Raw genomic sequence first — 22,498 nt, forward strand, 5'->3', positions numbered from 1 at the left:
GAACATGAACAAAAAACATGCAAAAATTAGCTAAGCTACTGACCTGCCTAACTTAAGATAGCATAAAATTGATCGAAACCTTTGCATTGGAAGTAATTTTATACACCCAGAGAGAACTTGGCATGTACATACCAGTGCATGCATCAGGTGTATTGATCCAGAACACAAAAGAACATGGAAAAACTAAGATAGATAGGTGTCATACTTAACATAGCAAACATACTGATCCAGAAACTAGGTTTATACACCCAAAGAGCACTTCTGCTTTGCATGATTTATACATCTGCTTGTTTGCATCATTCCATGAAGTTTTTCAGTTGGGAGCAGGACATAAAAAAGAAGCATTTCTGAAGCCATCATGAAATTTACCCCTGGAAGCACTCCAAAAATCCATGCAGCAACACTCCAGAACCTGTGTATTTGATTGTAATAAGCTGGTTAGTTTACATCTAAAAATGCTCAAGTGAAAAATGCTCAAAAACAAATTATGGAACCCTGGTTTTTTAAATGTAATTGATATGCTCAAGTGATTTTGGCAGACTTAAACATTTTGTACAATATGAACTAAGACATACACAACTTTGCAGATATGGATCCAAAATGTTCTACATGAGCACTAGATCTAAATGAACCAGCAATTGAAGTTGACAGGGTAATCGAAGATGTCAGTTTGTTCCATGATTTGCAAATAGAAGAAACAGGCAAGCATACAAAGGACCTTGAGCAATCCGAGATGTGACCAAAAGCTCGTAACATAGCAAGCATGTGAGTGGAAGCAACATCGGTGCTTCGCCGACACAAACCCGAAACCGGTGAAACACTCGTCAACCGATGATTCCGGCGGTGATGAAGATGAGGGTGAAGTCCAGTCAACGCCATGCAGCCAAACTGAAGTTGAAACCCCTTTCAAAGGGAAGATCTATGATTCATGGGAGGATGCGAAGATGCAAGACAACCGATATGCTAAGAAGATTGGGTTTTCCATCAAATGCGAGACATCCAAGGTTTCGAAAATTGATGATCAAAGAGACAAACAGCTATTTGTTTGCAACAAGAGTGGAAAAAATGAAGACATCAATAAGTTGGAAGCACCACCTGTTAGGCAAAGGAACAGAAGCAACACCAAGAAAACTGAATGCAAAGCAAGATTGAGGATTAAAAGGAGAGGAACAAAGTGATATGTCACATACTTCATCGAAGAACACAATCACGAGCTTGGTGAAGAAGTTTTCCTTGAAAAAGTATTTGAGATCTCATAAAGGTATACCTAAGGAAGAGAAGGATTTTGTTCAGCTATTGCATAAGGTGAATCTATCTCGCTGGCGTGGTAATGAGGATTATGGGAGAGGTCTATGGCGGTCTCGCAAATGTACCCTATGACAAGTAAGGATGTGAGCAATTTCATGGCTAAAATTGATGAAGAACACACGCACAAAGACATGTCCCCGTTGCTAGCTCACTTTGCAAGGATAAAAAAAGAAGACCCAGATTTCTATTTCAACATACATACAGATCATGCGGACAAAGTGGACCGCATATTCTGGGTAGATGGGCCAGCGATTGCTGCTTACAAGAATTACAGTGATTGCCTCTCATTCGACAGCACCTACATGACCAACATGTACAATATGCCTTTCGCACCATTCATTGGAATCAATAGGTATTGTCAAACAATCCAGCTAGGATGTGGGTTCCTAAAGAATGAGAACATCGAGAGTTTTGTCTGGTTGTTTCAGGAGTTTCTTGAGGCTATGGGTGGTCTGCAGCCAGATAACTTCATAACTGATCAAGATGCGGCAATGAGAAGTGCGGCTCTCGTCTCATTTCCAAATTGCTGCCACAGAAATTGTAGGTGGCACATTATGCAAAATGCGCAGGCCGTTTTGGGCAACTTCTTGTCAAAACATGAGGAGTTAAGGACAGAGTTGAACGAGATAATTGATTACAGCATGTCGGTTGAAGAGTTCGAAACTAGGTGGGCACAAATGATTACCAAACACAATGTAGTGGACAACACCCATATCTATGATCTATATCATATTAGAGACACTTTTGTGCCAGCCTACTTCAAAGAAAGGTTCTTTCCGTTCCTACAAACTACTGCTCGTAGTGAGGGGTTCAACGCTGTTTTGAAAACTTACATGGACCCGCACAACAATTTGCATCATTTGTTCCTTCAGTACATGAAGTTGCAAGAAAAGATTGATGTAGCGGAGGATGCAGTTGAATTCAAGGATGAAGACAAGACTCTTAGGGCGTGGGGAGATTTTCCAGTTGAAGAGCAAGCCTTGCAGGTGTATACACGGCCCATTTACGTGCGCTTTCGTGCGGAGCTTCGTAAAGTGACATCTTATAATGTACAACATGTTGGTCATGAAACGTACGATGTTAGCCCTATCAAGAATTATGTTTATGGCTATGGCAGTAGAAGCTACAAGGTAGAGGCTAATTTGGAAGCTGAAAATTACAACTGCGAGTGCTGCAAGTTCAGCAGGGATGGGTTGTTGTGCTGCCATATTTTTAGAGCCATGATGCAATTGGGTAACATTGACAGAATTCCAGAGAAGTACATCCTCAAGAGGTGGAGAATACCAGAGGAAATTATCGTGGAGGAGAAATTGGAATTGCCAAAGGTACCGAGAGACGTAAAAATGAGTAACAAAGAAAGGCAGCAGCTACGTTATGGAACTATGTGCAATGATTTCACTAAAGTAGCCAAAATTGCATCAACATCTAATAAGGGGAAGGCGCTAGCAGATAAATACATGCAAGCTTTAGAGAAAGAATTGTTAGACATGAAAGCTTCGGAGTCTGCTAAACGGAAGAAAAGAAAAAATGCTACTACTGCTCAAGATGGAGAAGGGGCAAATGATGGTGGGCTTGATAGTTTTCCGCAGTTTGCTCATGTTGAGGATCCAGTATATGTTTCAAAGCAAGGTCGTCCAGCAGAGAAAAGAAAACAGTCTGGTTTGCATTTGAAGTCATCCAAAGTTGTCAAATGCAGCTTATGCGGGTCTAATCAACACACTGCGGCTATGTGCAAAGATAAGATAACACCAGCACCGAGCCCAAAGAATTTGACTTCTTCCGTGAAATGGTGTAATCACATAAGGGAATTCATATTTTGTTCATCTTATCAAGTACTCGGTGGATTTGTTCTTTGTGTAAAATTGATTTTATACATTGCCCAAATGTTAAGCTATCTGTTGCACTGGGAATTATGATTTGGTGTCTCATATCCAAGTTCTGTGAATTAATTACATTCATGTAATTTCGGTGCTTAATCATGGACATCAATCATTCGCACTTATTATGCTTAAAAACATTCATAAAATCTGAATTTGCATGCTGAAAAATACATGCTTTGTACTTGCTGGATTGGTCATCACAAATCATGGAGAGAAAAATATATATCCAAATCTGAATTTACATGAGAATCATGAAAAGATACATTTTGTACTCCACAAAAAGTAGTACCTTTGAGCCATACATGAAGAATGTACCACTGGTTAACTTCTAATGAGAAGAGAAGTTCCTCCCAGTTGATTGTATTCTTGTGAAAGTCCACCCATTTCTTCAAGTTAAGCTTCCTGAGAGCTGGCATGTCCGAACCTCTAAATGCTAGCATCTTTCTCACATTCCATTCTTCAATGAACTTTAGAATGAAGTACCCACAGTCATACCTTGAAAAAAAAGAATGTTAGTAAGCTGAATGTACTTTCCTGTAGAAAGAAGTAATAGAATACATTGAGATGAACAATTAAAAATCATATGTTAGAACTTACAAAGTGTCTTGCATTGGCGTACTTATGTGTACTGTTTCATATTTTGAGATATCAATTTTTGACTCACTGTAGTTCTTTGCCCACAAATGCTTTATACTTCCGATGATTGTTCGAGAATCTTTCATGAGTCCACGATCACTCTCACGTCTCATTGAGTCCATCACTTCAAACCTACCGGACTTCAAATTCAGCACGATAAGATAGTAGTGCCCAGTCATGACATCCAAGTCAGGTATCAAGTCTTGCAAAACTGAGAACATTACCTGCATGGTTTTGAAAAAAACATGAATACCTCAATTTGTTCTAAACAAGAGGTTCGCAACTCAATTTTAATTAAAGCCTAAAATGTATAAAACATCAACACATTCGAGATTTGTATCGCCTATAAAAATATACATCCTATGCCATGCAACAACAAAAATTAACAAATGCAGAGAAGTACTTAGCTACAAGGTTTAATACATGCTACAATGAAACACATGAGTGCAAAATCACAAAAACCTATCAAACCTACAAACTAGATCTACAACATATGAATCTAGTAGCTAGTCTGCCATATGAATCTGTTGATGTCCAGTCACTAGTCTGCCATATGAATCTCAAAATTATTTGAATACAACCTGAACAAAAACTGAACTAAAAGCTGAGCAATATACTCTGGAGATTATTCGTTCACATAATCAACAACAACAAAAACGAAACAAGTACGAACACACACGGATAGCATGTATGAAGCATTGCAGAAAAACAACTTTAATCAACAATTCATGGGTGGGGAAACTAACAGTATAATCAAAAGTTCGTGGGTGGGGGAACTAGAACGGACTCACGGGCGACATGAATTTCTACCCTAGCCGGGGATGGGGGATGTACCTCCACCGCAAAAAATCCGAGCGCGCATCACAGGAAAACGCAAAATCGTCCAAATCGGAAACATGAGATGCTCAAATGCGCCGAATCGAAGCACTCACCAGCACTTGACGAAGAACACCGACGAGAAGCAGACGCAGAATCCAGAGATCTGGCACACGACACCAAATCCAACCTAACAACACCTCGAATGCACCGAAATCGGGCGAGGACGAGCCGATCCACCGGTTCCCACCACCGATTCTCGCTCTCCCCTAGTGCCCCATGCTACATGAGACCTCGCGAGACGGCTTCCCGGAGACCAACTCGTCGACGGTGAGGCTCGATTCGGTGTGGGCGACGCGGGGGAGAACGGCGGAGGAGAGAGCGGAAGCGAGCGCGAGCGGAGATAATCACGGGGCGAGGAGGGGGATTCGCTTCGGTTACCTAATACGTGTCGGAAAATGCTTCTGGCCGTAGGATGTTAATCGGACGGAGCGGACGGGTGGGCACCGTCTAAGACAAGGCAGTGCTATAGCAGTTATTAGAAATTGGGATAAATAAACCCAAATTCTATTAGGTGGCTGGGCACTCCGGTGTCTTCCGCGGTGCCCCCACGTGGATGGTTTTTCTACGTGGGACAGACACAGTTATCCTCTCTCCCCTGATTAAAGCACCCTTATCCAGTAGCCTCCAGTAGTTCGTTCGTGCGTTCACATCCACCCATAACTCGAGTTCCTCCTGCCTCCGACTCCTCCAGGCAGCCTCTGATTCCCCCCGCGCCGCCGGCCATGGCGCGCCGTCGGTACTCCCACCTCCACTCGTGCTGCAGCACCCCCATTTCCGCGGCGCGCCGCCGGGAAGCGTCTCTCCCAACCGCGCGCCGCCTCCATGGCGCTCCGCCGCGAGTACGCCCACCCGCAGGCCCCCGTCTCCATGTGCGCTGCCGGGAAGGGCATCGCCGCTACCGCGCGCTGTTGGGCCCTCCCATGCAAGCTCCAGCGTCGCCGAGCTCCCCAATGTATCGACTCCTCTTTTCCTCTCCTACACCTCCTTGACTTCAAGGATGTAGCAATAGTAGGTTCTCCCCATTTTCTAGTTGTAATTTTTGGAGCTGGGATGTGCTTTTTTATTTTTATTTTATTTGCATCTAGAACAATGGCTGCGGAGGATGTATTTTTTTTTTCTTTTTCTACATCTAGATCTTGAAAATATTAGGATTCCCTAAGATCTCGATGTAATAATCTTTACTATTAAATATCGAAGCGACCGTGGTACGTCGCGCATTTTTGCACTTAGACCCCTCATAAATTTGTTAATCAACCTACAGTACACCAAGCGGTCGGATGCCGACGGGACCGGCCTCCTCGGTCACGGGCATCCATACGACGAGCCCGGGAGAGCAAGGGGATGGGCGACCACGCGCACGCAGAGGAGAAGTTGGCACCGTGCAGCTAAGAGATTTGGTGGGCGTGCTGAGGCGCCTGGAGGTCCGGGACGGCCGGGCGGTGCGCGGTCACGAGGCGGCGCTCGCACTCGCAGTGCAAAAGGGACAGAGGAGGAGGCGATCAGGCGAGTGAGGGCATGGCCAACGCCTAGCCTCAACTCGCTGCTCCGCAGGCTTCTAGGCTCGGTTGTCAGACCCGAACCTACCACTCGCGCGCCCGCGAGCCAAGTAGTCTCTTGCAGGAGAAGTGGCTTCCTCGGCAGAAAAAGGTAGAAGAACCAGGGAAAAGAGGGAAAAGGTAGAAGAAAGTAGGACGCCACGAGCTCCAAAACTGTGTCCATGGACGGCCGCGGCAGCTGAAGGTCACGGCCATGGGGGTCGAAATCCAGCCAGTCGGAGCTCTTGGGTCATGACCGGCAGCGGCAGCTCGAGATTCCGGCCATGGGCTGGCCCTCGCTTGGTGCTCGCCTGGAAGAATGAAGATTGGGACAGAGATGAAGAGTACCGTGATGCTAGATTGGAGCAGGGGTGAAGAGTCGATCCCGTGATGCCAGATTGGGGCTGAGGTGAAGATTCCAGTCATAGCTCATGGGCAGAGGTGAAAATTCTGGACCGTGGGACCCATTAAGTGGTGGCTTTAACTTCTAGTGTTGGGTAGATTTCACTTTAAGACCAGTCACAATGCATAGTATCATATAGAAGTATCATACGATATGATACTACTACATGTTATTATCTCCATAATGCATGGTATCATATACTAGTATCATAGTCTCCATATATTAATTGTTTTGTAGAATCTCAATGCAAATATATGTACAAGATTTACTTGACATTAATTTTTCTAGTAGTATGTGCTATGATACGGTACTAGTATCATCTCTCTCATCCTTAATTGCACTGCCACATCAGCATTTTGCATGCATGAAATGCATGATACTACCTATGATACTTCCATTGTGGGTAGTCTAAGTTGTAGTTTCAAACTACCGAACCTAACTGGAAGTTGTGAGGCAGCTACAAGCATATGCCACCGTAGCTCATGCCCTGAGAGGGAGAGAGGCAGCGATGCGTTCGTGGCGGCGCATCGAGGGGAACAGAACCAATCGCTAGGGCGAGCATCGCGTCCGTGCAGGGACAAGTCAATCGTCCATCACGGTTGGGCCTTGGTCTGGCTGATCGTCCATCACAGTTGGGCCTTGCCCTGGATGTTGGGTGATGGGCCATTCTGCAACTTTTTGTTAGGTAAATGAACGAGTATTGGGTTTTCTCAACAACAAAAATGAACGAGTATTAGGAAGCAAGGTGCAGATTTTGTCACTCTCAAAAACAAACAAGATGCGTAAGGTGTGTGCTGCCTCCTTCGCGGGGTAGCGTGGAGTTAACATCTACTAGATTTAGATGTGCGCCTTGGCGCACGATCCCGTGAACCTCGTGATGATGTTTAGTTTGCATAACGGCGATTAAAATTAACTGGAAATATGATAATATATTTGTTAGGATTTACAAAAGTAGCTTCTATAAACTATAGTACCTTATAGAAATTTGATGAGTCTTTAAAATAAAAACATGTGCCAAGCCAATGGGGCACCAAAGAGTTTTACTCTTTTCAACCAAAGGCCCTTCTCCTCGAGGAAAGAAATAACCCCTCCAGCATATAAGCAGAAGGCTGAAAACTATTGAACAAAGTTACTTTGTTTCAAGCTAAAAAAAAGAAAAAAATCATGTGTCTTTGCAATCTATAGAGCTAAGGTTTCTGCCAAAATTTTCGTCCAACTTTTTATTGGACCGTTTTGTCCTCCCACCAAATCACATATTACACACAAATGCCATCAAAATAACGTTTCACGGTTTGTTTCCTGCGTCGCTGTTCTGCTTCTCTTCCAACTAATCGTGGGCTGGGTCTCGATTGGAACAAAAGAGATCGTGTGGCATCCAAACTCCACCTGGAACTCTACATATATAATGGAAGAAATAATTCCCACGAGTCCACGCAGCAGCCTCCGAAACCCAGCTGCCTCCTTCGCCGGAGCCTGTCTCCGCTGCCATCGCGGCCACTGGGCGTCGCGCTGTTGAAGAACGTGGCCATGGCAGAGCTCCAGTCATGGGTGTTATCCGTGTCAAGCTCCTCGACGGCAACACGCAACACATAGTAGATCGCTTGAATAGCTTGCCGCCGTGCCCCCGACGCCTGGTGTTCGAAAACCTAGAGGCTCGTCTGGCTAGCGCGGCGTGAGTTGATACGTCTGGCCAAACCTGCTGAAGACGCATCTGGCTCGGCGACGCAAGGATCTAGCCTTGAATTCGTATCAGCGGATCTCGATGGTTACCGGGAGAGATTCGTTTTTTTAGGAAACCGGGAGAGATTTTAGAAGCGCCGTCTTCTTCGGGCGTCACGGTTGGATAAGCTAGGCCAACGGGAAGAGCGCGCCGTCCGCATATGTGGGCTACACCATGCCCGGACTCACAGGAGGTGAGTGGAGACAGCTGGGGAGGGCGGTGGGTACTGTCGACGGCAGCCGGAGAGAACCACCCGCCGCAGTTCCCCAAGCCCAACGCAATCACAGCGACACCAATCCTGTCATGCATCTACTTTCCATCAGGACGTACGTCAGAAAAATTGTTTCCTCGATCACAGCTGATCGAGTACTGAACGGAGCGGTGACCAATCCTATATCCATCCGACAGAACTCGCAGCAATTCAGAGCGGTGACCATATAATTTGGACGGAGAAGACAAGACACGCCAGGGCACCGAGCCGTCCGGCCACACGATATGCGGCCATGCTAGCAAGCTTCGTATCATCCCGACAAGGCGAACTATTTCGTGGTCGATTTCATTCTCTGCTGCCCCAACAACATCAACCGTACGTACTACCAAAAATTATTGGCTGCTCGATGTGAAGTAAAATCTTGCAATCCGGAGGACAACGGGCATGCGGTGTGGTACACTCGAAATTAATGTGACAATTCGTGCTCCAAATCCTAAGATACACTTCAATGGTGGCACAAAGACTGCAACTTCCCAATATAATTTAGTGGAGCGAATTCAAATCAATGTAATGCTCGTGACTTGACCAGGTATGCTCCGAAGGTAGGCTAGAAGATATTACGTCCGTTCCAAAATACAAGTTTTTTTTATACAAAGTTAAACTAGCTTTAGTTTTGCACGAGCTAGAGATTTACTATGTTTTCATTTACTTTTCCTTTCCATGGGTTGATTTATGTTTGCTGCCTTCTATAAAATATTACGCATTTTGCGTACTTAAAAAATTATGTTTTCAATTTTCGCATCGGTCAAAAGTTTGCATCCTTTAATTTTTTTGTATCTACTTTCAAATCCGTACAGTAATTTCCGCTATCAACTTTCGCTAATATATTGGGATAGTTCTATCATGGTGATTGAGTATCCATTCAAAACGTATTGTTTCGTAAAAATTAAACTGATTTGTTACTGTAAATTTATGAATTGGTAAAAATAAAAAATAAAAATCAATCCGTAGCAACGCACGGGCAAATGTCCTAGTACCAAATAAAGAGCCTTACTGAATAAACCCGTACAACGTACAATCACCCTGCAACATTGTAAAGAATAAATATTAGCTTTACCGTTAATTGGTCATAGTGAAAAGAAAGTGTAGCTTAATTCGGATGTACTGACTTGAGGCTTCCTGCGTGGAGGAACATTGGGCATGCTTGCATGCATATCTACCAAGCAAGTGTACCAAAAATATGTGTACGTTTTACTGAGCATGTACATGCCACAAGATGAGGCAATAAAGAGCAAAAATACGAAACGGGAAATAACGGTAGAGGTTGAACATGCCTCTCTACCAACCAATTATACCAATTTTTCGGTATGTTTTGTCAATCATGTACATGCCGAAACGACAAGAAGGCAAAAGAACTTACGTTTTCGAAGGCTCACGTTACATTCCAACATGACTTGCTTGTTCATTTGACTAACACGACATATACAATTGAGCAATGCATAATACAAAGAACGAAATGGGTTCTTCAACGTTCAGTTTGGAATTGATCTACGGGACTGAAAGCTTAGTTGTATGCTGCCAAGAGAGGCGTCTCATCCTTCCTAGTCCACTGGATGCTGTATGTTCAGTGTGATGTTTCTCTCCAGAGACAACACCTCAGAATACAGTTAAGGCAAATAGGCAATGGTCAGTTATCTCCATGCAGAGAAAGAGCCTCAATAAATATAGGAAAAGCAATAAAGGTACTTTTCACATGCTAACTTATTTTATTTTTAAATGTGGGGATTTTCAGTGCTATTTATTCAATCTGATATTGGGTACTGGGAACACGGTGAGAGGTCGCTAAGGTTGTGTGCCAGAGTGTGGTATAAGGAGGTATAAGGAGCAGAGGATGCAAGTAGGAGCAGGCAGTCGGTAGCAGCTAGCAGCATAGCACCAAGTAACAGTGCACCAGGTAGCTAGAAGGAGTAGACAAGTGTGTGTGGGACGGGCAAGCTGCTGCGGAATCTCCACTCTAAATTCTGAAGATATACGAGTTCTGCAATGTCTCCAGTCCTCTCTAAAGTCTGAAGATATACGAGTTCTGCAATGTCTCTGCTAGAGAATCAGGTGTATATGAGCAAATCACTGTAATTTCTAATGTAATCCAAGTAATTTGATGTAATCCAAGATGGTTTATTTTGACAGGGTCATGCGAATTGACTGTTGTAATCTGTGAATGCCCCCAGAGAAAAAGGAATTGAATACAATGTATGTCATCTCTTCTCTAAATTTGTATGCACTACCAAGCTCTTTTCCCGCGTTAAAAGTGGGAGCAATAGAGCATGATTGCTAGAGTATTTTACATATTTGCTTTTAGAAACTGATACGATGCATGGTACAAAACAGAATTGACATAATGATAGATATTGTTCTGGGCATTAGGCATCTCGCAAAGACATTGTTTTGGGCTCAGGCATCTCGCAAAGACATTGTTCTGGGCTTCAGGCATCTTGCAAAGACCTGGAACAAAATAAAATGCATATCTTAGTTGTTTGCCAAGCCTGAGTTTTACATTCGGAGAGACATGTCAGAGTAAATTATTTACTGAAACTGAAACTCTAAGGAACTATAAAATGTCAATTGTTCACTGCAGACTGAAGCGGATGAAAGAAATGTCCATAATTTGGGATGGAGGATATGGGAAGGCCTTGGGAAAGAAATGTCCATGCTGGATGTGGAACAGTGGCTACCAAATTATACCTAGATCAGAGATAAATGCTCCCACAGGAAAAATATGGAACATGGAATGTACATGCATAGACCATAGATGAGAGACATGCCTAGGTCCTACCCAGGACAATCTACATAAGAAAATGTGCTCAAAGCTCACAAAACCGGAGTAGCAAATGCTCATTACAAAGAGGAAAAATGAAGAAATCTTCTCCTAGCCTTAATAACGCATCAATAGCAATGGCATGCATATGAGTGTATTGCATAATTTGACAATAGCACCACTATATCTGATGGTCAAATAGACAATACTAAGCTATTTGAGTATCCAGAAGAAACAAAAGACATCATCACTGTGATTGTTAATGTATTTTAATTGTCTCACTTGAGAAAATAGACTGGACACACATTGCTTCATCACCTTTGATCTAAACCACCAACCTTTTGAACCCGGTATTGGGAAATTCTCTTCAGAAGCCATCAATGCACAAACTAAAAGTAGATACTACTACAGTACACATAATTATAGTTAATATACTGAAATAAAATAATTTATAACTTGTAAGACTCTCTTTGGGTCTAAATATAATTTTCAACTAATATAGTCCAGGCATTGCTTCCAATCACCAAACCGGGTATAAACATTCTCTTCTCTTGATTCTTTTTTTTCTTAGAAAATAATCCAGCGTCCTCTTTGATCAGTACATATACCAGCAATAAACTGACAAAGGAATAAAGCAAGTAGGCATGAATTCATTTTCGTGTACAGAAATATGAATAGTATGATTTGTTCAAAACAATGTTCAGGTCCAAACATCCAGTTACAACACCATGAATACTTACTTTCTAAAATAAACAAAATAATTGTGTGCAACATCTAATATAAGCTAGTCCTCATGAATGAGAAATTCCTAATATGATCAATCAGTACAGTAGGTACTAACCATTTCTGGTGTGATATGCAATATATTTAAACGAACGCTACATAATTGAAACAATCTGACTGGTAACATCATATTTTGAAGTGCAAGCACTCTACACCTATTGTAATCTTGTATCTTCTATTATAAAATCCACCAGATAAGAATAAACACAACTCTATTTTTTGAGAATTACAAAAGTTCCAAAATATACAAGCAAACTAAGCATATTCATTTTACAAAGTAATGCCTTCTTGAGCAAGTACAACAAATAAGTTAGTGAAGACATCAAGAAAATCTATGCCACAAAGAGGAGCTGGAGAAATCTCACCAGGTGACATCAAGAAAAGAACAGGAGATCATGTGCACCTTGTAACTGTTCGCCGACATCCCGCAGAATATCGAAACATCAAGAAAAAGATGAACACATCTAGGACCCCAAGCATATCTGGTTAAACCAATACATTAATAGATATGCCGATTAGTTTTTTGGTAACTTCATTGTGAATCTCTCACTGATTTTTACTAATCATCTTTCTTGGGTGTACAACTAAGCCACTTTAGCATAAGCGGTAGTATCAACAACAAAAAAAATCCCCAAGTTATCCATTGTGTTTTTTACTTATGGCTAAAACACAGCCTCTAATGAGGCGGTGAAAGACAAGTTTAAAATAGAAAGCTTCATCATCCAGTAAAACTCACCTTTAATTCTTTTGGCACACATTATAGAAGAAATCAATGGAACTCTTTGAGCATGCAGAATGCATATGCAGACTGGCACAGGCCATTATACCTTGTTTTAATCAACCTGCATATATAAGAAACGACGATGAAATTCTCTTTAGAGACAAAGATTAGAAGCCAATGCAAATAAATAATAGCGGGCAAAATTAGCAAAACATTGTTTTCAGCCATAAAACAGCTTCCTTTAGGTAATTGCACCTACAAATCAACATGAAGAATGAACTAATTAATAGGACTATATATACAGTTCAGTTGTTAGGAATTCAACACAAATAAGAATATGTAGAAAGAGCCTGTTTACTAAGCAGTCAGTAAGTAGAGCGGACCGTATCAGCTAGTGCTCTGCTGCTAGCCATTGTATATGTTTTTCAAAAACATAAGAAGACAGAGTAAAAATTCAAAAGGTAAAATAAGAAAAGATATTCATGGAAGAGAAGCATCAGAGTTATCTCTACTCTCATAATTAACCATGCAGCAACACACTATTCAATGTAGTGACACAATCATAATTATACATGTTAATGTTAGTACTACCATAGTACCAAGCAGATAGGTGGAAAGGAGCCTAAAATCAAATCTTGCAGCAAATTTTGGAAGAATTGTAAACATTATAATACAGATTCTGTGAGATCCTCCTTGATTTCTCCAATCTTTTTAGAGCTCTAAACATATTTCTAGAAATAGGATATCAGCAAATAGTGGAAGCTGAGATTTTTGATAGGTAATCTACCGCATTTTCTCGCACAAAAAAGCATGCACCAGAGAGACTCGGACTAACATTATACAGTAATCAAAGATGACATTGGCTGTTTAAAGACAGTTCAAAGACGCACACTGCCTAATGCTGCAGATTTTGGCAGAGCTTCTTGCACACCTTTCTATCTGCATACATGGTTATCACAATTCATTTACTTACTTTACCATGTGCAAGGAAGACAGATAGTAATGTTTATGTATGTAAACAAAAAGTAGCTAAATCACATTTTTCACAAAATGGGGATTTCTGGATCAAACATTTAGCGACTTTTTGATAGAACAATCAGGAGGCAGTAGTAACCGTCAAATAACCATCTGGTTATATAAGTAAGAAGGGAGGCAAAATAACCTAAATCTTTTTTTTAACCTGGAGACTAATAAATCAAGTGAAGATAGTCAGCTAGGATTAGGAATTTCTGTATATTGCAACCAATGGTAGCCTCACAACACCCTTCGCACAATACGAACATATATGTGAAACCACCAGCGCCTATCTGGAAGTAGAAAAAAAAAATTATGTATTACTTTGATCCACCATCTCCAGTATTGACCATGTGTAATATCACATTCAGCAAGCCCAACCAGATACCAATGGCTTATGTATGTCACAAATAGTAGATGGATGCTATTTTTTACAAAAGAGGGAAATATTCTGAATCAAGCAATTAGCAACTTCCCAGAAGTATAATTAGCAGGCACACCAAATCAGATTGAATTCATGAAAGGTAAGAAAAAAGAGGCAATAAGAACTGAATCTGTACTAACCCAAATGTCTCACAAGCTCTCAACACCATAAGGAGGAGTGGATATGAGACCTGGACCTACTCACCGCCATGTGGATTTTATACCTCTGTAAAGGGAGCAGCTTGTCACGCGACCCACGCTTGATCTTGCAGATGGACCAACAACCATTAACAGACCACGCGATCCTGAAATCCATAATGATTCATGAAAACGTTAAGTAAAAGATGAAGCACAATTAAGTTGGCTAACCAGAATATACACTATATAAACCAAGGAAGTGGTACAAAGTTCAGTATAGAGGAGTTTATCTTCTAAACACGAACCTCTCTGAGAGGGAGATCCTCTTATATAAATACATAAATCAACCTTCTGAACTAAATTGAACACAATTACATAAATATTACATGGATTATTCTTCTCGTGTAGCTTTGCTGGATTATTGTCGAACACCTTGTAGGCATAGACAAATAGCATCTGCCAAACAAAGGTGAGAACTTATGGGGATTAATCGGAGGAGATAGAGGGGATTCACAGCAGCACCTTGGCTTGAGGTTGCGACGCATCAGGGACCATGCTCCTCCTTCCGAGCACCGAAGAGGAGGAGAATCATCCGCCTCCGTCCCCGCCATCCTCTTGCCGCTGCTGTGCACAGCGATTGAGCGGCCATGCTGATTGTGGACAAAGCAAAGAATAGGCAAACACGTCAGCTTTCTAGAGAGAGATAGAGGATGGTGGAGGCAGAGCTTGGGGCATGGAACGGGAGAGGTGCAGCTCGAGGAGATCTTGCAGCAGATCTTGCAGCGCTTCCTCCCTCCCACCACCTCGTCTGGCTCCATCCGCCCGTCGCCTGAAGCTCGCCGCGCATAAGGGTGCTGGGAGGCGCGGCAACGGGTCGAGCGGAGCAGAAGGGAAGGAGAGGAGACGAATCGGGTGTGCAGGAATTAGGAAGTGGGGAGGCGGCGGGGAGTGGGGAGGCAGCTAGGTTTCCACCATGGACTGCTCAATTTATACAACCGTGGAGAAAACGAATTAACGGAGGGATTGACATGGAGGTAGAATCTAAGGGCGGGTAAAATCTGATTTACCTAGTAGCTCCATGGGGTTGCCTCTATTATACCTTTAGATGCCAGAAGCGTGTTTACTTTGGCTTTTTGATCTTTCGTCTATGAAATCGATACGTATGTTCATGACGTATTCTTGAAAAAATAAACTAACTCAATACCGGCACGATCATGCCTTACGTCGGAAAAATCTAATTCATACAAAACTAAAAATATTTGTTCGGTGACAACTTAGCAGTAAAGATTGAAAAAAATAAATGTTTGTGTTGTGTCAGAAGGCATGTTGGTCGCTTTTGGACCTTGGCAACGCGTAATATACCAATAACGCAATAAGTTTAGTTGTTATCCCGTTGCAACGCACGAGTATTTTGCTAGTAATAGTAGGTTCTCCAAGATTTTGGATGTAATTTATTTCTTTTTTCTACATCTACGTTGCTTTTTTTATAACCTCACTTAGATTTTTTTCTCTGTCATGTAACTTTGTATAGTTAAACTTCAATTTCTTACATGCAAATTTTTTTTGAACTGAAGGAAGAAAAGAAGAAGAAAGTTATGTCTTATTTGATGGAATTTGTACATGATAAAGAGCTCACTTTTTCTCGTCATGAATTTGGGACAGAGGTGAGGAATGAGAAGGCGTTCCGTGCATTGTTCGTGTCTGTCCGCGCACGCCCGACTGTGAGGAGGAAACGTGTGGGATCAGCACTTTCCTATTTTTAGAACGTGCGACTGTCGGATTAGTTTCTTTCCTAATTTAGGTGGGGCACTCCGGTAGACTAACCGGTGCTATAGAACCATGTAGCAGGGTCCATAAATAAAGCTTACTAACTAAGGATTGATGCCGGTTTCTACCAAAACGGTTCGGAGCAAGTTTGAGTTTCAGTTCAGTTTTGCTTGAAAAAACTAGAGAATAATTTCTCCTGAAGGCAAGCCAAAATAAGCTGGAATTTAAACGGTCTAGTTAGATAAATTATAGGAGATCCCCTAAAAATGGGTACTGAAAACTGTTATCCATTACCCCTCAAGACGTTTTGCGGTAAGAGTTTTATTTTGTCTCCTAGAGTGGACACGTTAGAGCATCTCTAGCAAGCCCGTAAATACGCGAACTAAAAACGCGGAGTTCAGTTTACTGAACTCGTGTTTACGGGTCGAAAAATTGATGGCGCAGAACAGTCCCGTAAACGAAAACTGTAACAACATATTCCTAAAATATGCCATTAAAGTCCTAGATTTTTTTCCTTTTTCTCCTATTTTTTTTCATGTCTTCTCCTTCCTCCAAGCCCCGCGCCTTCCCCGTGTCCCGCATGGCCGCCGCGCCTGGCCCCGCCCTGGCCCCGTGCCCTGCCTCGCGCCTGGCCCCGCCCTGGCCCCGTGCCCTGCCTCGCGCCTGGCCCCGCCCCCAGCCGCCTCGACCCGCCCCGCGCCTGCCCGGCAGCGCTCCGCCCCGCCCCATGCCGCGCAGCGAGCTCGGCCCGTCCGCCCACGAGCTCGCCCCGCCCGCAGCGAACTCACCCCGAGCTGCCCCACACCGCCAACGAGCTCGCCCCGCCCGCAACGAGCTCACCCTGAGCTGCCCCACGCCGCCAACGAGCTCACCTCGTCCCGCACTGCCCCATGCCGTCCCAAGCTCGCCGGAAATTGGTTGGATTTCGGTGACTGTACTGACGGAAGCAATTGGGCTGATCTGAAATTTCAGCGCGCCACGAGTAGGGGTTCGTGTTCAGTTCGCTCTTTCAACCCCTATAAATACAGGCCGAGTTGGATTTTCGGTCTCGACCTGGAAACTTTTTTCCGACTTTGGTTCATTTACGGTATCTGATCTACACCATTTTCTGAACTAGATCTGGTAGTTATTTTTCAGTTTTACCTAATTTACGAGCTCTGCTAGAGATGCTCTTAGCTGGTACCGAAAACTGCATGAACCCACCGGTGAGCACCTTCTCTTCCATTTCTCCTCTGGTATGCTACTACCCTGCCGCCCGGCCGGTGCCCGCCTGAGCACGGTTCCTGGTCACGTGCCACGCCAGGCCCGATTGCTCAACCACCAGACCGCCGCAGGCACAGATTAGGCTACGAACAAGGTCACCTGTGCTCACGACCGCGGTGCAGGGTTCACAGGTGGGAGATGGGTAGCACACAGCTTCATACTACATGTTCCCGACTCCCAAAATTTTATTTTCGGTGGGACTATAGTTTGCATGAAGGTCCAAAACAAAATGAAAAGTACAATCAGGACCTGCACTTCTACACAAAGCACCCCAAAACAAAATCGAAAAAGCAGAATAAGGTCTTCCTCGCCCTATCCTCGCTTCGGTGGTGCATTTAGCGCCGACGGAGGGCATGTGGAGTTGTGTACCCATCGGATCTTCTGGGATCCGGTCGTTTTTCGTGTTTGTTAGTGTGGTTTCATATCTGTCTCTTCCAATCTACGGTTGTCATCATTGGCGATGGTTGCTGCTCTGGTGCGCTAGTCCTTTGGGACCTTAGCACGACAACTTCCCATCTGTCTACTACAATAAGCTCTACTACAACAAGCTTTGCATGACTCCGGCGATGGAGGGGCGATGACAGCGGCGCGCCTTCGGCTCGTGCTAGTGTTTATAGTCGTCGCTAGGTGGTCCGAGTACCAGTTTGTAATTTTTTTACTTTTTGGGTTATTTGTACTACTGTTAATGATTATTAATAGATCGGTGAATTTCTCGCAAAAAAGAAGAAAAGCAATCGAGTCCTTAGGGGTCTTTTCCCCTGCAGCTTGATGATGAGCTCGACATCGTGGCCGCCAACACCAACACCTAGCAGGGGGCCACTTGGCAGAGGTGTGACCACTCTTGGAACGTCGGCCCAGAGGTTGAAACAGTCACGGTTCACGCAGGACCCCAACGTGGAGTAGCCGCCTTGGTAGAGAGTAACAACGGTGCCAGCTCGCCGCCGCTGAGGGTCTCCATAGATAGCACCAGCAAATCCCCACCAAGAAGAAGCAAGCATAACTTCACCCTTCCAATCCCCTCGTCCACCTCCTTGATGGCTACAACAAATAGGATGGATAGAAAGTCTGGCTTTCTCCTCACTGGGAACGATCTCCGGATCAAGATTTGACAGCTCGACATCGAGCTTACTGACAGATGATCTTTGGCAAGTTCCACGGTCGCCTCTAGCTCCCACAACAGGAGCACCACGACCAGGACGAGGCCCGCTGCCTCTAGGTTGGAGCTTGAGAGTAGCTAGAGCACCCCAAACATTGGCAACCAACCTAACACCAGCAAAAGCCAAACCTTAGACCTAAACCTACACTACTTCTGTACATGAGATGGCCCCTCAGCACACCATGATGCCAGCGAACGCCGGAGAAGGAAGAGGGAAGGGTCGGCTGGCCTAGACTCGATGGATCTAGATATGAGCAGTGGGGTGTGGAAAAGTGGGCCGCCCGACTCCCAGATGAAGGGCACCGAAGAATAAGCGACAACGCGCTACGTCATCGTGCGGTACACTTCTTGGATGGTGAATGGTACTTGTTGAAGAAAGTGCATCAGGTGAGTTTGCAGAGCAAAGCCATGCTGCAAGACCGATGAGCCATGCATATTGAAACGCCGGAATCTTGTAGCGGTGGTGCATGGAACTCTTAGAGCATCTCCAGCTGCATCCCCCAAAGGGATTTATCGCACGCCGGACATTTGACCGCCCCCAGCCACGTGCCCTAAAGCCCTTTTCGGCCCGGCGCGGCCCAATAAGGTGTCCGACGCCCTGAGGCCATCCCCGCTACACAGGGGATGTTGCAGGGCACCAGACGCAATGAAAACTGACGTGGGTTCCTACCCGCCATCGACCATAGACGATACCGTTGCTTCACGCCTTTCTTTAGCGCTGCGCGTCCTCTCCTTCGCCTCCCACTCCTCCACCGCCGCTCAAATCTCTGGCCACCGCCGACGCAATACTTCGGCTGCGTTGGACTCCAGGCAGACGCATGACTCCCTCACCGCCCTTTTTGCCGCCGGTGGTTCGCGTACTCTGGCAAGAACATGGCGACCACTCCCCCCTCCTCCACGCACAGAAGGTGTTTGATCGTTTGTCTGGTAGGCACCATCGGGCGCTGTTTGTTGTCCCCATTGCCGCCACTGATTTCTAACTATTTGTTTTGCATCTAGACATGGATAGCGGCGAAGAGATGATCCAACAAATGCTTGATGACGACGCAGCCTGCGACGACGACGTTCATGAGCACTTGGCGTTCATCGATAACCTTAAAAAAATGCTTGATCACGCCAATGAGAAGAAGAAGATGCCGCGTTGTGGAGGTTCAAGGCCCTGAAGAAGAAAGTCGGAGCCCAGGTAGAGGTTGGAGGGTCATACTATGTTGTACAACGATTACTTCTCCGACACTGCACCACATGCCAACAATTTTAGGATGAGTAAGGACTTGTTCATGGATATCCTTCATGGCATGAGAGAGTTCAACCCCTACTTCAGGCTAAAGCACGACGCCATTGGCACGGCTGGCTTTTCGTCGTTCTAGAAATGTACCGCCGCCATGAGGATGCTTGCATATGAAGCACCTGCCGATGCACAAGGCGACTACCTTCGCATGAGTGACTCTACTGCCATTGAGTGCATGTACTAATTCTGACGAGCCGTGGTGGGAAAGTTTGGCCCCTACTATTTTAGAGGGCCAACTAGGATCATGTCACCAAATGCTGCGAGAGTATTCCCTGAAATGTTTGGAAGCATCGATTGTATGCATTGGTCATGGAAGAACTGCCCGTTTGCTTGGAAATATTTATACAAAGTGTGTCATTGATATTGCAATGTGGTGTTTGAAGCTATGGAGGATTATGACCTCTGGATTTGTAATTGTTTCTTTGGCATGGCTGGATCGTATAATAACACCAACGTGTTGTAGCGCTATCAAATGTTCTCAAAACTTGTGGAAAGTCATGCTCCACCATTCAACTATGAGATCAATGGAAACCAACATACCAAAGGCTACTATCTAGGCGATGGTATCTACTCCCTCCGTTCTTTTTTAATTGACTCAAATTTAGTACAAAGTTGTACTAAATCTGAGTCAATTAAAAGAGATCGGAGGGAGTATCCAACATGGGTGACATTTGTCAAGACAATCTCCGTGCCAACTGGTCAAAAGAATTGCCACTTCGCTGAGTGTTAGGAGAGCTGTCGGAAGGATGTCGAGCGGGCATTTGGTGTGCTTCAAGCTTACTTCTCTATTATTTGGTATCCTGCTCTTTCCTGGTCTCACGACCAACTGTGGGAGGTGACGGAAGCTTGTGTGATCATGCACAACATGGAGAATGACCGCAAGACTCGAGCCCGACATGTTATCCCTACGAGTGTTAGCAGGACCTCTTCCGGAGGTTGATCTTCAGGTGCCTGCAGAGTTTGTTGTTGTCATCGCCATGCATACGGAAATCCTTGACAATATTGTTCATTCTCAATTGTAATATGATCTCGTAGAGCATCTATGGAGGCTCAAAGAAGAGGTATCAAGTGCACCGGCGCCTTGATCTAGCCTAACTTCTATTTATTTTGTTATTTATTTGTATGGTATGTTTAAATAAAATCCTACAAAAAAAAATTAGAAGTCAACACGGCTGAAAACAGACGCGCTCCAAACTAGCGACGGAGTAATCCGACATGTTTGTTAAGGGACCTAGCCGAGCTACGGTGTCAGCCGATGACGACATCTCCCATGTTCAATTGCGCTCCCTAGGTTCATGGAGAAGCCAAAGATCTCAGTGCTTTTGTAACATAGTCCGATTATTTTGAAAGTGTCTACCCAAATGCTTATGCTTAACAAAATAAATCCGTCTTCTTCCCGCGTAGTAACATTTTGTTCTTGAACTTTTCTCCAAGCACGTCCTTACTACCATAAACCTGTACTTTCTCCATCCTAAAATAACTGTTTCTGTTTTTTCTAAATACAAATGTGCCTAAAATGTGTTTATATATACATCTGTATCTAGATAAAAGTAGACACTGATTTTAGAACGGAGGTAGTACTCCGTATCACCTTGATGCGGACGATTGACTTTAATGAAAAAACACCTTTTGACCAAAAAAAAAGTGCTAGCTATAAATAAAACTTTTCCGTTCTAGTATTTTCAGGTGTCACCATTCTATTCTATAAAAGCAGAGTATGTACAATGCAGAATGTCTAGAGGATGTGTTTAGGGAAATAAATCAAGCTTTTTTCAAACAATGGTGCTTATGAGTATATGAGAGGTGCTTAGTTGGACATCTCTAGTATAAAAAAAACACCAATGCTTAGACAAAAATCGGCTTATTTTTCCAATCATCTCTTTAAGCCCCTCCTATTGTACAGAACCGGAAGTCCCATGAGATTACATATCAGGTTCAGGTATCAACGCTCCGAGGGAGCAAGCAAGTGCGATCCTATCCCGGTCAGCCAATACCATGCGGTACAACGGCGATTTCGCGCCGCCGTTGACATGCCGCAACACCTGCACACAATCATTGACAGTCGCGCTGGCATCCTGGAAGCCTTGAAGGAAGTCCGGCATGGCGCAGGTCTTCAGTGCGTCGCCCATGATGGTGATGCCGAGGAGCGCGAGGCCGTACATGTCCACGCAGCTGCTGTACGACGCCCGCAACATCTCAGGGAGTTTTGAGTCCTGCGACAGCTTGATGGCGGTGCGCTCGGTGGCGGTGCAAGAATCCAGGGCGGCTTTCGCGGCGACGATGCCGTAGGCGCTGGCGGTGCTGCTCTCCGGCGCCCCGCGGAGCATCTTCATGCAGAGCTCGAACGCGGGCTTGCCTTGCGGCCCCTCCCAAGCGGTCGTCTTGTTGCACGCAGCAGCGATGGACATGGATGGGTCACGGGCGCACGCCGCGGCGTCTACTGCGGTGGAGAGCATGGTTGCCGCCGCTAGAAACATGGCCATGGCACAGACGATGATGACTGCGTTCCTCATGTTGGCTCGATCTCTGTGTAGACTCCTGTCCTGTCCTGCTCTTTC

At 44.4% G+C, this 22,498-nt stretch overlaps 1 long non-coding RNA gene across 1 annotated transcript; it reads right to left on the reverse strand.

Moving 5' to 3' along the window:
• Window positions 1–12,139: 12,139 nt before the first annotated feature.
• Window positions 12,140–14,531, reverse strand: LOC124686009. The gene is made up of 3 exons (XR_006997688.1): window positions 14,470–14,531; window positions 12,907–13,012; window positions 12,140–12,652 (listed from the first exon to the last, which is right to left on the reverse strand). It is a non-coding gene; the product is annotated as an uncharacterized LOC124686009 (long non-coding RNA).
• Window positions 14,532–22,498: the final 7,967 nt, after the last annotated feature.

The sequence above is a fragment of the Lolium rigidum genome, chromosome 2 (genome assembly GCF_022539505.1).
Source record: "Lolium rigidum isolate FL_2022 chromosome 2, APGP_CSIRO_Lrig_0.1, whole genome shotgun sequence".
NCBI classification, from domain to species: domain Eukaryota; kingdom Viridiplantae; phylum Streptophyta; class Magnoliopsida; order Poales; family Poaceae; genus Lolium; species Lolium rigidum.